General features: G+C 34.9%; 1 protein-coding gene across 5 annotated transcripts in view; it reads right to left on the reverse strand.

The window, feature by feature from the left end:
* Positions 1–15,333, reverse strand: part of LOC150077262 (potassium voltage-gated channel protein Shaker-like) — a 325,204-nt gene that overhangs the window by 143,776 nt on the left and 166,095 nt on the right. The gene's annotated exons all lie outside the window — the stretch shown is intronic.

A 15,333-nucleotide genomic window follows, 5' to 3' on the forward strand; every position in this document is an offset into this window, starting at 1 on the left:
GGATGGGAGTGTTTATTACGCTCATATATTTTTAAAAAAGGTGACTTTTGTAGCCTTACGTTTTTTTCATCTTATTTGTTTTGTGATTAAGTGAATATAATAGCGAACTTTTCATCTGATAATGAGATTTCATTACTGGATATTACCCGTCTAACATATATTATCAGTAATGAATTTTCGATATCTAAATTAGTACGCTGTATCGAATCCACAGCTGAAAAACTTTCACACAGAGGTGTGTCTATGACTTTTTGATTGATACTTGAAATTGTTGAAAATAAGGAATATAAAATTGCTGTTGTAATAAATAACACAATTCAAGGGTCCCATAAAGGAATTTATCTTCCTTCCTTGGGTATCAGTTTTTTTTTCTAATACTAAGAATGATGGTTGAAAAACGATAGTCAATTCCTTAAGGCGACAGTGCATAAATTATGCATCTCGCGAGGCTTTTTTGCCTAAAGGATTTTAGATACATCTGAATTTTAAAAATATGTTTATTCTGCCAGTGTTAGTTTTTCAATTTTCTTGTCGATAAAAAAAACAACACGAGTCTTAAGTTTTTATACGTTTTTTTCATGGATCATCAACGTGTTAGTTATTTGTTCCTTTAAATTTTGTTTCTTATTTTGTCTGATAAAATAAGACAGAAAACAAAATAAGACAATATTTGTACCATTCGTTATACTTTGCATCGAATTTAATTTGTATTTCTTATACACAGAAATGCTAGCAGTTTCCTAAGTTTAATTAAATCTGTACTTTATATTTTCCCTGGTGCAGAAAGTTTGGAAGTTGTATAATTAAATCTTTAATTGCTACCAGTAAATCTTAGAAGTGTCCAAGATTAAATTCTATTAGTTCTTAAGTTCGGCTGAAAGTGAAATATTCGATCGGTTCTGACTGATTTCTTATGCTTTTCAATAATCTTAAATTGTACTGAATTCAAGACGACGAATTAGAAGCTTACTTTCCATACATTTAAAGAATGAGTCAGGAATAAAGATGCTGGCTATACAGCGTCAAGTAGGTGCACTTGACGATTTGATTCATGGACATTTTGTTGAACGAAATCTATACTGTTGTTTGCACACTAATTTGATTAAGGTGCCATGAATGGAACGTGCTTGTCCATTCACTACACAGTCCCGACCTTGCCCCTTCTAATTTTCATCTTTTCAGTCATTTGGAAAAAAACGTCTGGCACGGGATTGTTATGCCAATGAAGTCAAACTTGGTGTGTGTTGAAGCCTAGTTATATGGAATGAAATATGCGTTGAAAGGGGGTTTATTGTTAGTTTAAGAGAATATTTGTGTAGAAGGAAATCTGCGGATGGGAGGGCGAAAGGATTGGAAGCAGACGGGAAACCAAGACGTGGTTTATACTAAGCGAAGAGTGCGCAATAAACAGGTGAAAGGAAACCAGATAAACAAAATATAATAAACGGGATAAACTTTGCTAAAGATTGTAGAAGGCATTTGGACAGAACTGTAGATTGATTAATCAATAGAAAAACATTGCGAAAAGGAGAGTGATGTTTATAAAGAATCCAGACTATAAAAATTATAAGGAATGAATAAAAGAGCATCGAAGCAAAAATGAAGAAAGCTTTTCTAATAATATGGATGAATTCTGAGGCTAATTAAGACTGGCTAATTAATTATGAAGAATGCGGAAAAAAAGATTGCCGAAGTGCAAAGATGGTGAATGAATGGAAAGGGTGAAGAAGTGGACCAAAACGAGACTGACACAGAGAAGGAAGCACAAGAGATGATGTCAATACTTAGAAATAACATCTATTATGAATCATATAATGACACGAGCTGTAAAAGAAGGCATTTTTGCTATTAATTTTTAGGATGTAAAATTTTCATTAAAGTACAACGAATAAAATTCAAATAAAAACGAAGTTTAAAGATTTATTTAAAGGTCAACAACCTCACTGAGTTAGGAGACTTATACAAGAAAAGGAGTCGGCGATTCTTGTAAAAAGAATAAACAAAGGAAACTCTACGTTGCTATCAAATCGGAATGTCGAATTACGAAATATAAAAATTCCGAAGCGAGAAACGTTTTAGCAAAAACCCAGTAAACTATTTAAGTCTGTGGAAATAAAACGATGGAATAAATTCTCTTTCTCTCTCTTTCCAAACAAATTGCGCACTTTCCTTAGAAATGTCAATAAAACGGTACAGATACGGTTATCTTGAAAGCTGACAACGTATTCTGAGAAACTTAAGATCTCACAACTTGCAAAAGCATTTAAGAGATCTTTGCCAACTAATAAGAAAAGAAGCATTAGAATTTTTCAGGAAAAAGACAATAAAGCTAAATATTGAGGCCAAGAAAAAAACACTGCTGGAGTATCTTGAGTTAAAAAAATAAAGGATCATCCGATAATTCGTACGTGCAAAGTCGATTTTAGAGAATTCTTTTCTTATCTCTCTATTTCGGGTGAAAAATTACCATCTGAAGTTTAAAACACAAAGATGGACAAAAAGAGAGACCTGTTTTTATGTGGTAAAATATCCTACATACTGGTTGAAGAAGAACCGGGTTGCTGCAAGGATGAAACCCGTATGCTGAAGTACAGAGATCACTACTTCACAGGATCATTCCTGTAGTATTATTAGCGAATTCGGACCCTGAAACTGGCAGCAAACTTTGATATCTGGACAGCTGCATATCGAATAAAACTTTCAGCCTTTATCTCTGGTACACTCTCCATCAGTTTTTTTTTTTTTTTTTTTTTTTTTGTAAATGCCCTCCGACATTTTCTATAATTCGGCTGTCAAAATGACGACCAATTTGGTTGCGTTTGTGGACAATCTCGCCTCATAGGGGCACCCAACGATGCAATTCATCCAACAGGTTCTCAGTAGGTTTGAGGTCAGGGTTCTAGGGTGACCAGTCCAACATTTTGACTTACAGAGCTCAGAATTCATGGTTTTGTCCAAAACAATCAATGGTCTCAGACCATCACCCTAATACCGTCAAACTTCATTGTCGGGTCAATGCAGTCCAGAGGTATTCGAAACCACGGAGTTACGAACGCAGCGTGTTCGTAACTCCGTGGTTGATATTTATTGTGGGAAGTTCAGTTGGATTTTAAAATGGACGCGATCTGCTCATTACATACCCAACGAAGTCCAGGACTATAAATATCCAATGAAGACAAATTTGTATATAAATTAAGCTAAGTGAAATTGATTGATAAGCATGTAAGATTGTGTAAATCAAAAAGCAGTATGTGTGTGCGCATCTTGTAAGCGTTTCATGCGGTTGTGCAGTAACAAATGTCCTCCATGTACAGTTTCTCAAATAGCCCGATTAAACTTAAAAGGCTAAAACGTGGAACCGAATCTCGATTATCCATTCTAAAGCATCCGAACGAATACTGTGCAGATGACGCAATCTGTATCGAGGATAATGGTCGGGTAACGTGATAACGAGAGGTAGTTTATGCTGCAGCTGACGGACTAGCTTCATATGCGCACGTAAGACGGGCAGGGGTAGCTTTTATTAAGGTCGTTATCAAAGAACCGGAATAAATACGTTAGTGAGGAAATTCGTGGTGCAAAGTGACTTTCGTTCATCAAGACTATCTAAAAGGTATTTTAAATAAGTGTCTGAATGAAAGTAGGACAAAAAGGATCGCGCAGAGGAACGTTAGCTCTTAAAAAGCTTTTGTATCGACAGCACGTACTTTAAGTTGCGTGAACACCATAACAAGATCAGAACTAATGATAAAAGTAATAAACGTCAAGTAAAAAGGTGCGTGAACTGTAGCTCTAAGGCATCCGGATTTTTCCACACGCACAGACAAAGCAGTATTTTTATGAGTCAGGAGGGCTTTTGAAATGGGTAAAACGAAAGGCGTATATTACAACTAAATACTCGCTGACAGCTTCTGATTATCATACATTCGATCTCATCTCAAATATATATATATAACTCGAAATATATTAATTATAAATTCATATCGCATTGCCTCAGCACAAATTCTGTCTGATCCGAACAGATCAGCGAAATAATAGCGAGGAATTTTTCAGATAAGTATTAAACCGAAAAAAATGTTTTTTCTTTATTAAAAAAAACTTTAATAAAAGTTTTATAATTATTATTCGTGTAATAACGGGATCTTGGTGAAAAAAAAATACAATAAAAACTTTAAAGAGAAGATCAAATGGAAATATTTCATCCATATTGTAATCCGAATTTTTGAAAGATTCTCCAGTTGTATAAGATAAGCCAAAAGCCTCAAAAATATGTAAGTCGATTCATTCATAACTGAATTCTTCGCCAGATATAGCCGTCCTCTATAAGACTCTTTTGAAAAGTACATCTTAAGATTTTGGAATAAAAGTCTACATGCTCCATCTAAAAGTGGATATGCCGAGTAAATCCCATCACAGATGATGGTGCAGGGTGCTGTTTCTACAGGTGGGATAAGGAGCTTCGGAAGTTTTTTGCCCTTTCTGCTCTCACTCGACTCACTACAGAGATAGCATAAATGATAAATTCTTTTATTCTTAGGTTATTACTAATATCAGAGCTTTATGAAGTGCATGCAAATACATATCATTAATGGTCTTAAAATATCTTTGCTTGCATAAACATGTACTTGTTTCAATTTACTCAAGAGTACGAGCAGCGATAACGCATTCGTACACCTACTCCTATGGGCAGCCGAGTTTGGGTTTTTCATTAATTACGAATTAATGAAATTTCGAAAAATCTGGACGCATCAAGAATATGTCCATTTTTTCGAACCTGTGCTTAAAAACCAATCTACCCTTAATGTGCCACGAACATCCAAAGATGACAACAAGTTTGATGATTATTAATGTAATGCTTTCTCATTCTCAACTACATTTGATGTTAATTTTTTTTTCGAAGGTAGTGTTCTCAAATTAAGTGTAACGAGATAACTAGAATTCCTTCAGCGTATTGATTGATGACAAGCTGAATATGAAGGAACCCTGTACGGCCACTAGTGTGCCTCATTGGTCTCAGAATTTAATTACAGAATAATGAATCAAAAACGTAAATGACGGGGGTAACCTAGACAGACATTTATTTTCCATTTACAACCTTGGCACTACTTTTGTTCAAAATATTAATGGTATGAAATATTGTCCTGATACAAACCTATCACAGCACTTTAATTTCGGACGCACTTAGTTGAAAATCGGGATAAAAACTTTATCATGCACACGATTATACTAAAGGTAGGACGGCATAAAGGATGCACTTGATTATAGGCGTCCTAAAAACAAATAGATTAGTAGAAAGATGAGAAATAGGGTGTTGGAACAGCCGATGTGACTTGCGTATAGCTTCAAAAAACAGTGCCAGTAACAGTTCGTTGCATTTTGATGCCAGAAAATCGGTTCGAGTTCCGAAAAATTCTCATGCTTATTTAGAAGAGAATGTGTCAATTGCTATGAGTTTAATTTTAGAATTATCTTCCTCCTCCTCTTCTCATTACAAGTAAAATATTGCAAAATCAGTTAAATCAGCTTGATTTCAACAACGAGTAATTCCTTGAGTAGCTGCTGTTAAAAACAGATGTGGAGAAAGCTGTTCAAGGCACTCAGCATTACAGTAACCAGTCGTAACTAATTCCAAATCCACACAAATTTCCTCAACTGAAATGCAAGTGATATCAACGAAATGATTTTGAAGATTCCATCTTGTGGAATCTTCAAAAGTTTGTCGATAAATTAGTTTGATTTTTATTAGTAACAACTGGATGCGTTAACAAGGAAAGTTAGTTTTTATGTTCAAACAGTCTTTATTTTTACACACAGATTGCACGTAGCTTCCAGACAATCAAAACCAACCACTTTAGCCCTAAGTATCCATTGAACTTATATCTCTTTTATGTAGCATAACTCAAGATACTTCCACTGACTTCTAAAAATTGAAGCACCAATTCAGTCTATAAGAAAAGTTTCAATCTACCAGAAGCGATGTTTTTGTACAGATGAATGCTGACAGTGAAATCCCTCGTTATGCGCTGCTATTCTCAGTCAAATACTTATCTTGATATCTGAAGCAATTTTGACATTGGATAACCTTCTATTCATCAGCAGAGCGCGCTCAAGGCGTAATTCACCTTTCGCAACTATTGATTTTTACGTCATCAGCATATCATGCTGAAAATAGTGTTTTCTATTCATCAAATTTGCCGTTTTCCCCCCTAAAATAATATTTGATTTTCCAGTCATTTAGAAAGTATGAAGTATTTCAAAAAAATAATTTAGATTTAGATATCTCAATGAAGCGCTGGTCTTTATCTTCTGTGCATCCAGAAAATATCAGTCAGGCCTTTAGAATACTCATCTATAATCGATTTTTATTTTAAGTGTATGTATTACAGGGAGGCGATGAATAATATAAATTTTATTTAAAAAATGTACATAAAATGATAAACATCTCGTATATCCTTTCGGATTTTATCCTATCTTTAAATGTTTCCAACGATGACATAAATCAGATTAAAATGCTATATATTAACAAAATAAATGGTAATATACATTCCCGTTTAATTTATTGCATTTAAAATTAAATAGAATTAAATACTCGCAGATTCATTATTAGCCATGCACTATGTTGCCCCTGTAAAACGACTTTCTCTGAAATACAACAGTGACATACACCACTGCACAAAACTGTGGGACAATTTCTGTATTCTGTGCTTTGTAAAAATAAGAATGCCAATCGAAATACTGTAAATATATAATATACAACTCTTTTATGATAAGAGCAACACCACTTTGATAACTAACCAAGAATATTTCTGTTGGATACAAGTTTGTTAAAATCAAAAGTGTGCAAGATGGAGAAAGAGAATAATTTTTCTCTTTTATTTAAAAATTTCATGTTATTTTAAATAAATATTTTTAAAACAAGATTATATAACTTTCCAAATACACAGCCATTATATCGTTTAAAACTCTACTTAGAACGATACTTGCAATTAATATACGATAGAAGAAAAAGCGTAAGGCCAGACTTGCTAACCAGGTTGCGCAGTGGTACGTTTTCACCAAAAAATTAAGATATTTTATTTAAGAAGAAAAATGGTGTTTAATATCAGGAAACATGTTCGCCTACAAAGTGATTATAAGCTGTGTGAAAGATAATGTGACATGCAGGAAGGTAGCGATATCTCAGCTGTCTCTGCTAACTTATTTTGTCATAACTCAAGTACCTTTTCCTGCTCACACAAGCTACTAACATGTTCTAAAGATGTTTTTCAGCGTGCTACATAAAACACGCCTTTCGTCAAAAATTACATACGGTACCTATGAGTCTCTGATTAGTGATATCTAACATGCACGGAAACCTCCTTTTAACAAAGAGAACTTTCTTGTATTTTTGCCAAGTCAGATATCGAATTCTGTGAAGAGAGAATGGTGATGGAGTAATGCAGAAGTTTTAGGAGCATAACAAACTTCGGACCTTTAAGTTTCGTTAAAAGAAAAACGTGGATAAAATTGATGAAATACAAATAAAAAGAACTTTTCTTTTGTGAAATAAGCATCACCCGTTCGATTGATTTTATGAAAGATAGAAGGTCTCTTTTGTAAGACAATCGTTTTATCGCGGACACTGCAAGTACACGTAGCAATAGTGTGATGGCCCGTACAATATAGCTGCAGTAGAGCATCAGCGTGCTTGTTCGTCATCAAGGACACACCCCTAAAATGGCGACTCATCGTGTACTTTTACGTGTTTAGAATTCGTGTGGATATATAAATAAGATGATACATATATATATAAGAATCTGTTTAGTGCACGCAAAGCTTTTGCACGCTTGTTTAAAACGTTAGGGTTGCAGGTATTAGTGAACATACTTTTAATGATTTAAAAAGTGAATATATATATATATATTACAAAAGAGTAGTCATCAATTAGATAATAAACATACCTTATAAATTGAATTCTGAATACTTTGAATTTTTCTCAATAGTGTATTTAACGACGAATTTAATGTCCATATGCACGAGAGACTATTTCTTCCCCTCACTACTAAAACAACCGATGCTCTCTCTCTCTTTTTATAAGTAAAAGTCTTTCGGTAGATTTCAATATTGTGATTTTAGAGAAAGAAAGAAAAAAATCCGGGATGAACCACGAACATATGTCACACTGTCCCACGATGTCTTAACTAAAGGTTGTATGCTAAATTTTAAAAAAACCTCAATTTCCACCCTATTCGAAGATATAACGAACATATACGTAAACTATCATCCCAAATCTCTTACGAAAAATTAAATTTCAGCATATTTGTATGTTGTGATCCGTTCACCACACAATTCCATAAGTGTTCGAGTACTTCTATTAATTTTCTTCAGTCTCAAAGGCAAAAGAGTCCCTTATTGCTGTCTTTTTTTGTTCTTTAATGTGTGTTATCCGCAGCTGGGAAATATTTTCCTCTTCAATCTCCCAAAATGAATCATCACATGTCACTCTGAGATTCTAAGTGGTTATCTCTTAATAGACCCTCTCCCAGTCCATCATCTAATGAATGTGCTGTTTAGATATTCTACAAGAATCTAATGTGCTATCTTGCTAACAAGATGAATTGTGGCTCAAGGTTCAACAGTTGTGAAACGAACCCCTTTTAGACATGCAGAGATATATCGTCTTAGCAACTTTTCCCTCACAAAATGTGTGGTAGAGTTAAAAATATATCGTTGTGGATGGTGTGTTGCTTATTATCCAATATACACAAAAGATCAGGCATTCCACTTAAAGTATAAAACAAAAAGACACAATGCAAGAGCCAACTCACAGTAAAAACGAAAAGAGAAGAACAATTAAAGGTTAAGAAAAGAAAATCTGAAGCGCAATCAAAGCAAGCAGTATATAAAAAGTTATATATTGCTTCGATTGAGCTTCAGATTTTCTGATAGACTTCTTACTATAGGGAGCCCAAAGAGGGGAGGGTGTTATGGGTGTTTAGTGGCGCATAAGCTATAGTGCGCCTCCCAAAGAGGGGTAGGACAGAGACCTTAAAAAGAAGCGCTGCATTTTTTCTGTTTTGAAACTGAATGTGTTCCTTATAATGAATTCAATTTTTTTTTGTAACTCAAAGGCTAATACCAAATCACAAATTAATCTTGATCCACTAATTATTGACTGGGGAATTGCTCCAGCGGTCTCAGGTCGCAGTTTCTTTCCTTCAGGTAGTTTAACTTAAGATTTCTATTAAGCAAAGAAAGTTTTACTTTATGGATAGATGTCCTCCCTTAACTGTCCTCTCAGAAACATTCCTTATCCGAAGTTTGTTCAACGATGGAAGAAGTGGGACTTACTTTTCTCACTTAGGGCTTTCGCTGCTTCCTTCTCCACTCTGCGTTTCACGTATGCCATCGGGCCTACAGGATTATGGCCGAGAGGGAGAAAGAAAAGTCGGTGTTTACCTTTCGGATGTGGTCAACAGGCAGTTTTCAGTTGTCTTGACGGCGCGCAGAAAGTATTGCTCGCGACCTTATTTGCGGCCAGGATCTAACGGGATACCCTCAAGGGAAATATCACTCGCTGTGGGCATTGTATTACATGGTTTTAGTGTCTGCAACTCAGAGATTTTATTCTCGCATAAGGTTTGGCAGCTCTTCCCTTTACATACTGCATCATTCGGCAAAATTTCACGATTCCTTTTCCTTACAAAAAACAAGCCAATCATCTTGGAATGGATAACTTCTCATTCTTTAAACTTAGTCAATCTCTAGTTTGTTTTTTAACATCTTTGCAGTAGAATTTAAGCGCTCTTTTCATCCTGTTTTTATCTATTTTACACTTTCTAATCCAGCTTACTTTTGTGGTTCCACTCTTGGACATTTCTATAATATAGAGAGTGGAGGGGGCTCTTTTAAAAGGTCTGAGCATTGGCCAAACGACAATTAGATTACTCATTAGTGATCACTGTTCCTAAAACTTGTACATGTCTAAGATCTACCTATTCTGTGTGTGTTTGGACTTTGGACAAACCTCTCAACAATACTTGGCAACTCTTTCTTTGAAATTACCTTACTTTTAATAAATAAAGATCATTTTAGATCTTTATTTTCATTAAAAAGATCACAAATGGCTTCTGATTTGGGTAATCAAAGCATTTATGAACAGGTGGTTTATCTTCATTAATTCGATATGAATTTAAACAAACAGACCCTTCTCCAGAGGGTTAACTAAGAGCCAATGATTCTTTCCTCAGGATAATTAAGAAAATTCCATGTAATCATTCTAAAGTCGGCCATTTTATATTATAGGGATGTATATTGGACGAGCTGAAGCTTCGATAGATAACTTATACGAGACTAATCGAAGAGATGAGCTAGTCTGAACTTAAATTAAATTTATTCAAATGAAAGTGAAGATTAGGTATCTAGAAGGATTCTAATTAAATGCTATGTACTGTAAACAGAACGAGCTTTGGTAATTAAAATCATATGCATTGAAAGATGGCGCTGCGATTGGCTCACAGCTCAAAGAGTACCTCGTATTTAAAATTCCGTGTTTAAGGATTTGAATCAGTTGTAAATCGACGCCCATAAATCAAATTTCAAAGAGAATAGTTAGGTTTCCAGAGGTTAAGTCCAACTGTCAACATCTTTGCTTAAAACTGACCAGAGAATAATCCGATTACGCACACTGGTGACAGGATTATCTCTTGACTCATGTATCTATCTGGGATTACAGTTATGTAATAACACGAATGTTGCGTAAGCGAAACGTTTCTTATTTAGGCATTTCGATGAAGTCCACGAGATTGACTACGTATAGGAAATGCATTTTGGAAAGACCTACATTTATAAAATGCATTACTTTTTTAAAATTTGTTAAAAATCTTTATTTATATTTATTAAATAATAATCTTTATTATTTATTTAATGAATATTTCTTGAAATTCGTCACTGATAGACTCAACACACAGATGACCACAGCTGAGGCAGTGTTTTTGGCTTTTAATGGTACTTCAAAAAAGGAGATGGATTCAGAAATAAATGCAACAGCTACAAGACAAGATTGCTACCTCCATCAGGGATGAGTATTTCAACTGAAAATTTCAGCAGAGAAAATGCTATCAATGGTATCCAAATTGGGACTACGGCTCTATATCATTCTTACTCCTCATCTTTCATAAATTCAAATGTCTCCTTTCCAAAGGATGCTTTTATCTGCCTTTGAATACAACAACATTTACCTCAAAATTTGCGCTCACCATCCAAGGCATCAGGTTCGTAATTACACCTTCATTGTCATATAACCGGTCGCGTTTGTCATCGTACTGATGCCCTTTTGAAATCCGATTCTGAAAACATGCTCAAATACACCCACAGCGAAGATACAGAACCGCATCCTCATTTAGCTCAACGAACATTTAATTTAATGAACAACTACTATACGGTTAATTAGTTTTCCACACAGTAAACCTGTTTGGGACAGCTGGAGGTCAAATCTGACTCTTCCACTCTGTGATGTTATCCGACATAATCCTTTAACCGAAATTAATCTTGGCACGCATACACAAATGAATCCAAGTACAATGTTTCCTGAATTAAGTTTTGTTTAGTCCAACTGATCTTATGGTGAGAGTATTTTTATAATACCCAAGCGTATTCCCCGAACACACAGCACCATTGAAAATTCCAATCTCTTAAGAATAAGTCTCTGCTTTATTCTAATATTCTTAGAGAAAGAGATTTCCTATTTAAGCATCGCTAAGTCACTAACTGAGATTTTATCCTGTTTAAGCAACTAGAGATTAGCCATCTACATTAGCAAGGTAAGTGAAAGATATTCTGTTAGACAGCTACTTGATTGAACTGGGGATTAAGCTTAATTAATTTTGCATTTAACAGTTTTAGGCATAAGAAGTTTGGATTATCTATAGATATCTACAGTCTCATCTCTAGAAAAAGAAAGGATGCTTCATCTATATTCGAAAACACCCAGATTTATAAAGCTCAAAAAATATTGGGGTAAACTTTTCTTTGGATTTCTAACATGTCTTGGCCCAAATATGTAAGAACTAGGGCTTTATTTGCATCACAAAAGCCAGCCAGATCTCCAGAAACTTTTCCATTTGTAACAAAAATTAGAAGGCTGAATAATCAAAAGAGAATGTAAATTAATTCTTGCTAATCTAGATAGATTGTTATCATTATCATTTATTTACGATAATAAAACGTTTATCGTGTTTTATTATCATTGCGGGGGCAAAACTGCATCTTCATGAGATTATTTATGGATACCTTTTTGATGTAGATTGTTTGTTGGAAACTTAGTCCAACGTTCAACAATTATAAATTCTGATCTGATGGTGCACGATTTCAGTACTAAATATTTCCCTGATGTAAGTTGAAAATGAATTAACTCGTCCAGATGTTTCTGTTGAACATTTTAGACGCTCTATATATTCACGAGACACTTTTCTAGCTACCAAAACCGCTATCATGTTTTGCAAATCCATCCATGTCCAAACTAACGGGAATCTTTAATTTATCAAAGCCCTGATGGAACCTATTTTGTCTCAGGAGGTTTGAAAGAAAAATTTTCTATGTGTATAAAATTTTTAGAGAAAACCTGTTGTTATCAACAGAGTTAATTATTCAAATTTCACTAAAGAATTCAACAGGCTGAAATAACGAGCATTCACTTCCTTTATCTCATATACATAAAGTAGTGAAAGAATTTTCACCAAAGGGCCGTTGAGATTCTTTTCCCATTGAGCGTTAAGTTTTGAGGCTCAATGGGAAAAGAATTGGTTGCAACAGATCTTAATTCAGATTATGAAGAAACACTCGCGTTTTCTTCGCGGAAGGATTCAGCTCTTGAAGATAGCCTTTATGAATTTTAATGGAAAAAAAATATCGATTAAGATAATCAGTTAATTTTCTTTAAAAGCCTCAGCAATAGCGAATTGTCTTGCACATCACGAGCTTCCTTGCAGATACCTTTTACAGAATTCTAAATAGATGCTTTAATTCTTCCAGACTCATGGTGCAGACTTAAGAGTCTTTTCCTAATCAGAAATATAAAAGTATCACTCAAATCTCATTAAGATCTATCTCAATTGCCTCAAGCATTCTAAAGATCTTGGGAAAATCCTTCTGTAATTCCCAACTAATTGAATTTCTGAACAAATGCATTGTACCTTGACACAGTCTCGACTTCGGCTTTACTAGTTTTATTTGAAACTTCTTTTCACGTCTTCAGTCTGTTGTCAGTCTTCTTGTAAATAATTTTTCAGAATAGATTCTCAACATCAGATTAAACAAAAAGGCGTACTTCTCTAAAAGATCAATAGGTATATCCCAAGGAGACATTATAAATGAATACAATAAGACCAGAAGGAATCTTTGCAAAGACTTACTGTTTAACACAAACCCTGGTATTATAGTCAGATACTTTCTTTCGTTTTTTTCTTATCTTCTTTTCACTTCTATCCATGAACCCGTTAATTAATGTACCAGCACAGGGTAAGTGGCTTTTATTCATCATACCATTTCATTCATCTGAGGAATATAAAATATTAAGAAACAGAATTTAACGCTTAAAATCCATGCCATAACATTTTCAATATGTCTTCCATGTTTATCCATCTCCATCTTCAATTGCTTTGAGATAACTCCAGAGATAAAAATCGCATGGGTTTAAATCAGTGACATTGGAGGCCACGCCAGGCCTTTGCAATACACCTCAAGATAGTGGATAGAGACCACAACGTTGTTAAAAATTACATCCAGGAACTCCAAGACAATTCATCCGCCAATTGAACGTTGTCATCAAAATCTCCAAACATTTGTTGTTGATGTTGCTTGCCAGACATCCAAGTATTTCTTAGATGTTTGGTCAGTTATTTTCCGAAAAAAGATTTTAAAAAAACTCCAGTTATCAATTGGAGTTTTTTCATCCTTGTAAATTCCTTTTGTTTCAGGCTACAGATATTCTTTGCGTATATGTATATATTTTAATCTAACCATAATTTCAAACAAAGGATTATTATCATTATTTTATGTTTTTAAAGTATTTTCTACTGTGCCAATACCATAAAGAGTGGCTGCCCGAGTACAATGGCCTAGTACAATGCAATGGATGGCGTGTATTGTACAAATTTGGTGTTTGGATTACTGGGATACCCAATGCGATGTATCGTTGTAATGAGAGTGGTCGTAAATGTTTATTAACATTTCGTGTTGCCCTCGAGTAAAGCAAAACGGGTCAACTAATTAAGCCTCGTGCAATCCGTCTTAACTTTATGTGTGTGTGCACTGCGATATTCGTTGATTTCATCATTTCAACTTGTGGTGTGGACTTAACAGCTTGCCTATACTGTATCTTGTGGCAAAAGATTTGGCGTATCATCAAGGCCATCCTAACAACACACGGATCTAGAAAGCCTTGTTGTCAACTGACTAACGTGATAGCCCTTTATCGATCCACTGCGGGCTTGCCGCGTGCCACTTTACACGTCCGTGGCAAACCCATTTAAAATATTCGCTACAGCAAATAGTTCCTAGCAATGGGGAGCCAAAGTAAGAACTCGTTTAGCTGTAATCTGCAAAAGATGGTACCTTATAACATTCACGACGACAGCTGGAAAGAAAAGAATAAGAAACCTGTGGCGGGGTTGATAGAATGAAGAATTAATAAAGGATATTGCGTGACCCAGTAAACAAACGGAGATTGCGCCCTCTTACATGCACACACACCACAGTTCATGAAGGTAAGTTTCCTCCTGTCATACCTACGAAAAGCTTTGCAATGGATCTACAATATAGTGGGGGAGGAAGACCAGAAGGGGAGTTGCCTTTTTTTTTTTAAACCCAAAAGCGAAAGGCAACCATATGCCAGTGGAACTACGTGTGAAAAGACAGCCATTATCAGCTGACAGCAATTATTAAAAAGCGTCTTCTTAATTTGGCTTAGTGATGAAAGAACACGGATGGATTAAAAGAGAGCATATGGCTGGATCCAAAGATATAAACGTTCAATAATAGATGTGGATATCCTGCATCCCGTTGGATGTCATCAAATAAGTTAAAAGGATTCTGCTGTGTGGCAGGGGCTCGCGATAATGACGTCACGTAGAAAATGAGCGGCTATTACATCCTCGTATAGTCAGTGATGGTGCGTTTTAGCACGTTGATAACTTCATCTTCCAAACTGCTTTTATCATCGAAATAAAAAGCTTCTGATTTCTTTAACTGACGTGGGAGAAGCATGCGTGGTTGTGAGACAAACATTTCTCATTTAATAAGTATTTAACTTATATAAATCAACTTTTGGTGTGAAAAATATTTCTAAATGACATA

The sequence above is a fragment of the Mastigoproctus giganteus genome, chromosome 12 (assembly GCF_048544385.1).
Source record: "Mastigoproctus giganteus isolate SK-2022 chromosome 12, ASM4854438v1, whole genome shotgun sequence".
NCBI classification, from domain to species: Eukaryota; Metazoa; Arthropoda; class Arachnida; order Uropygi; family Thelyphonidae; genus Mastigoproctus; species Mastigoproctus giganteus.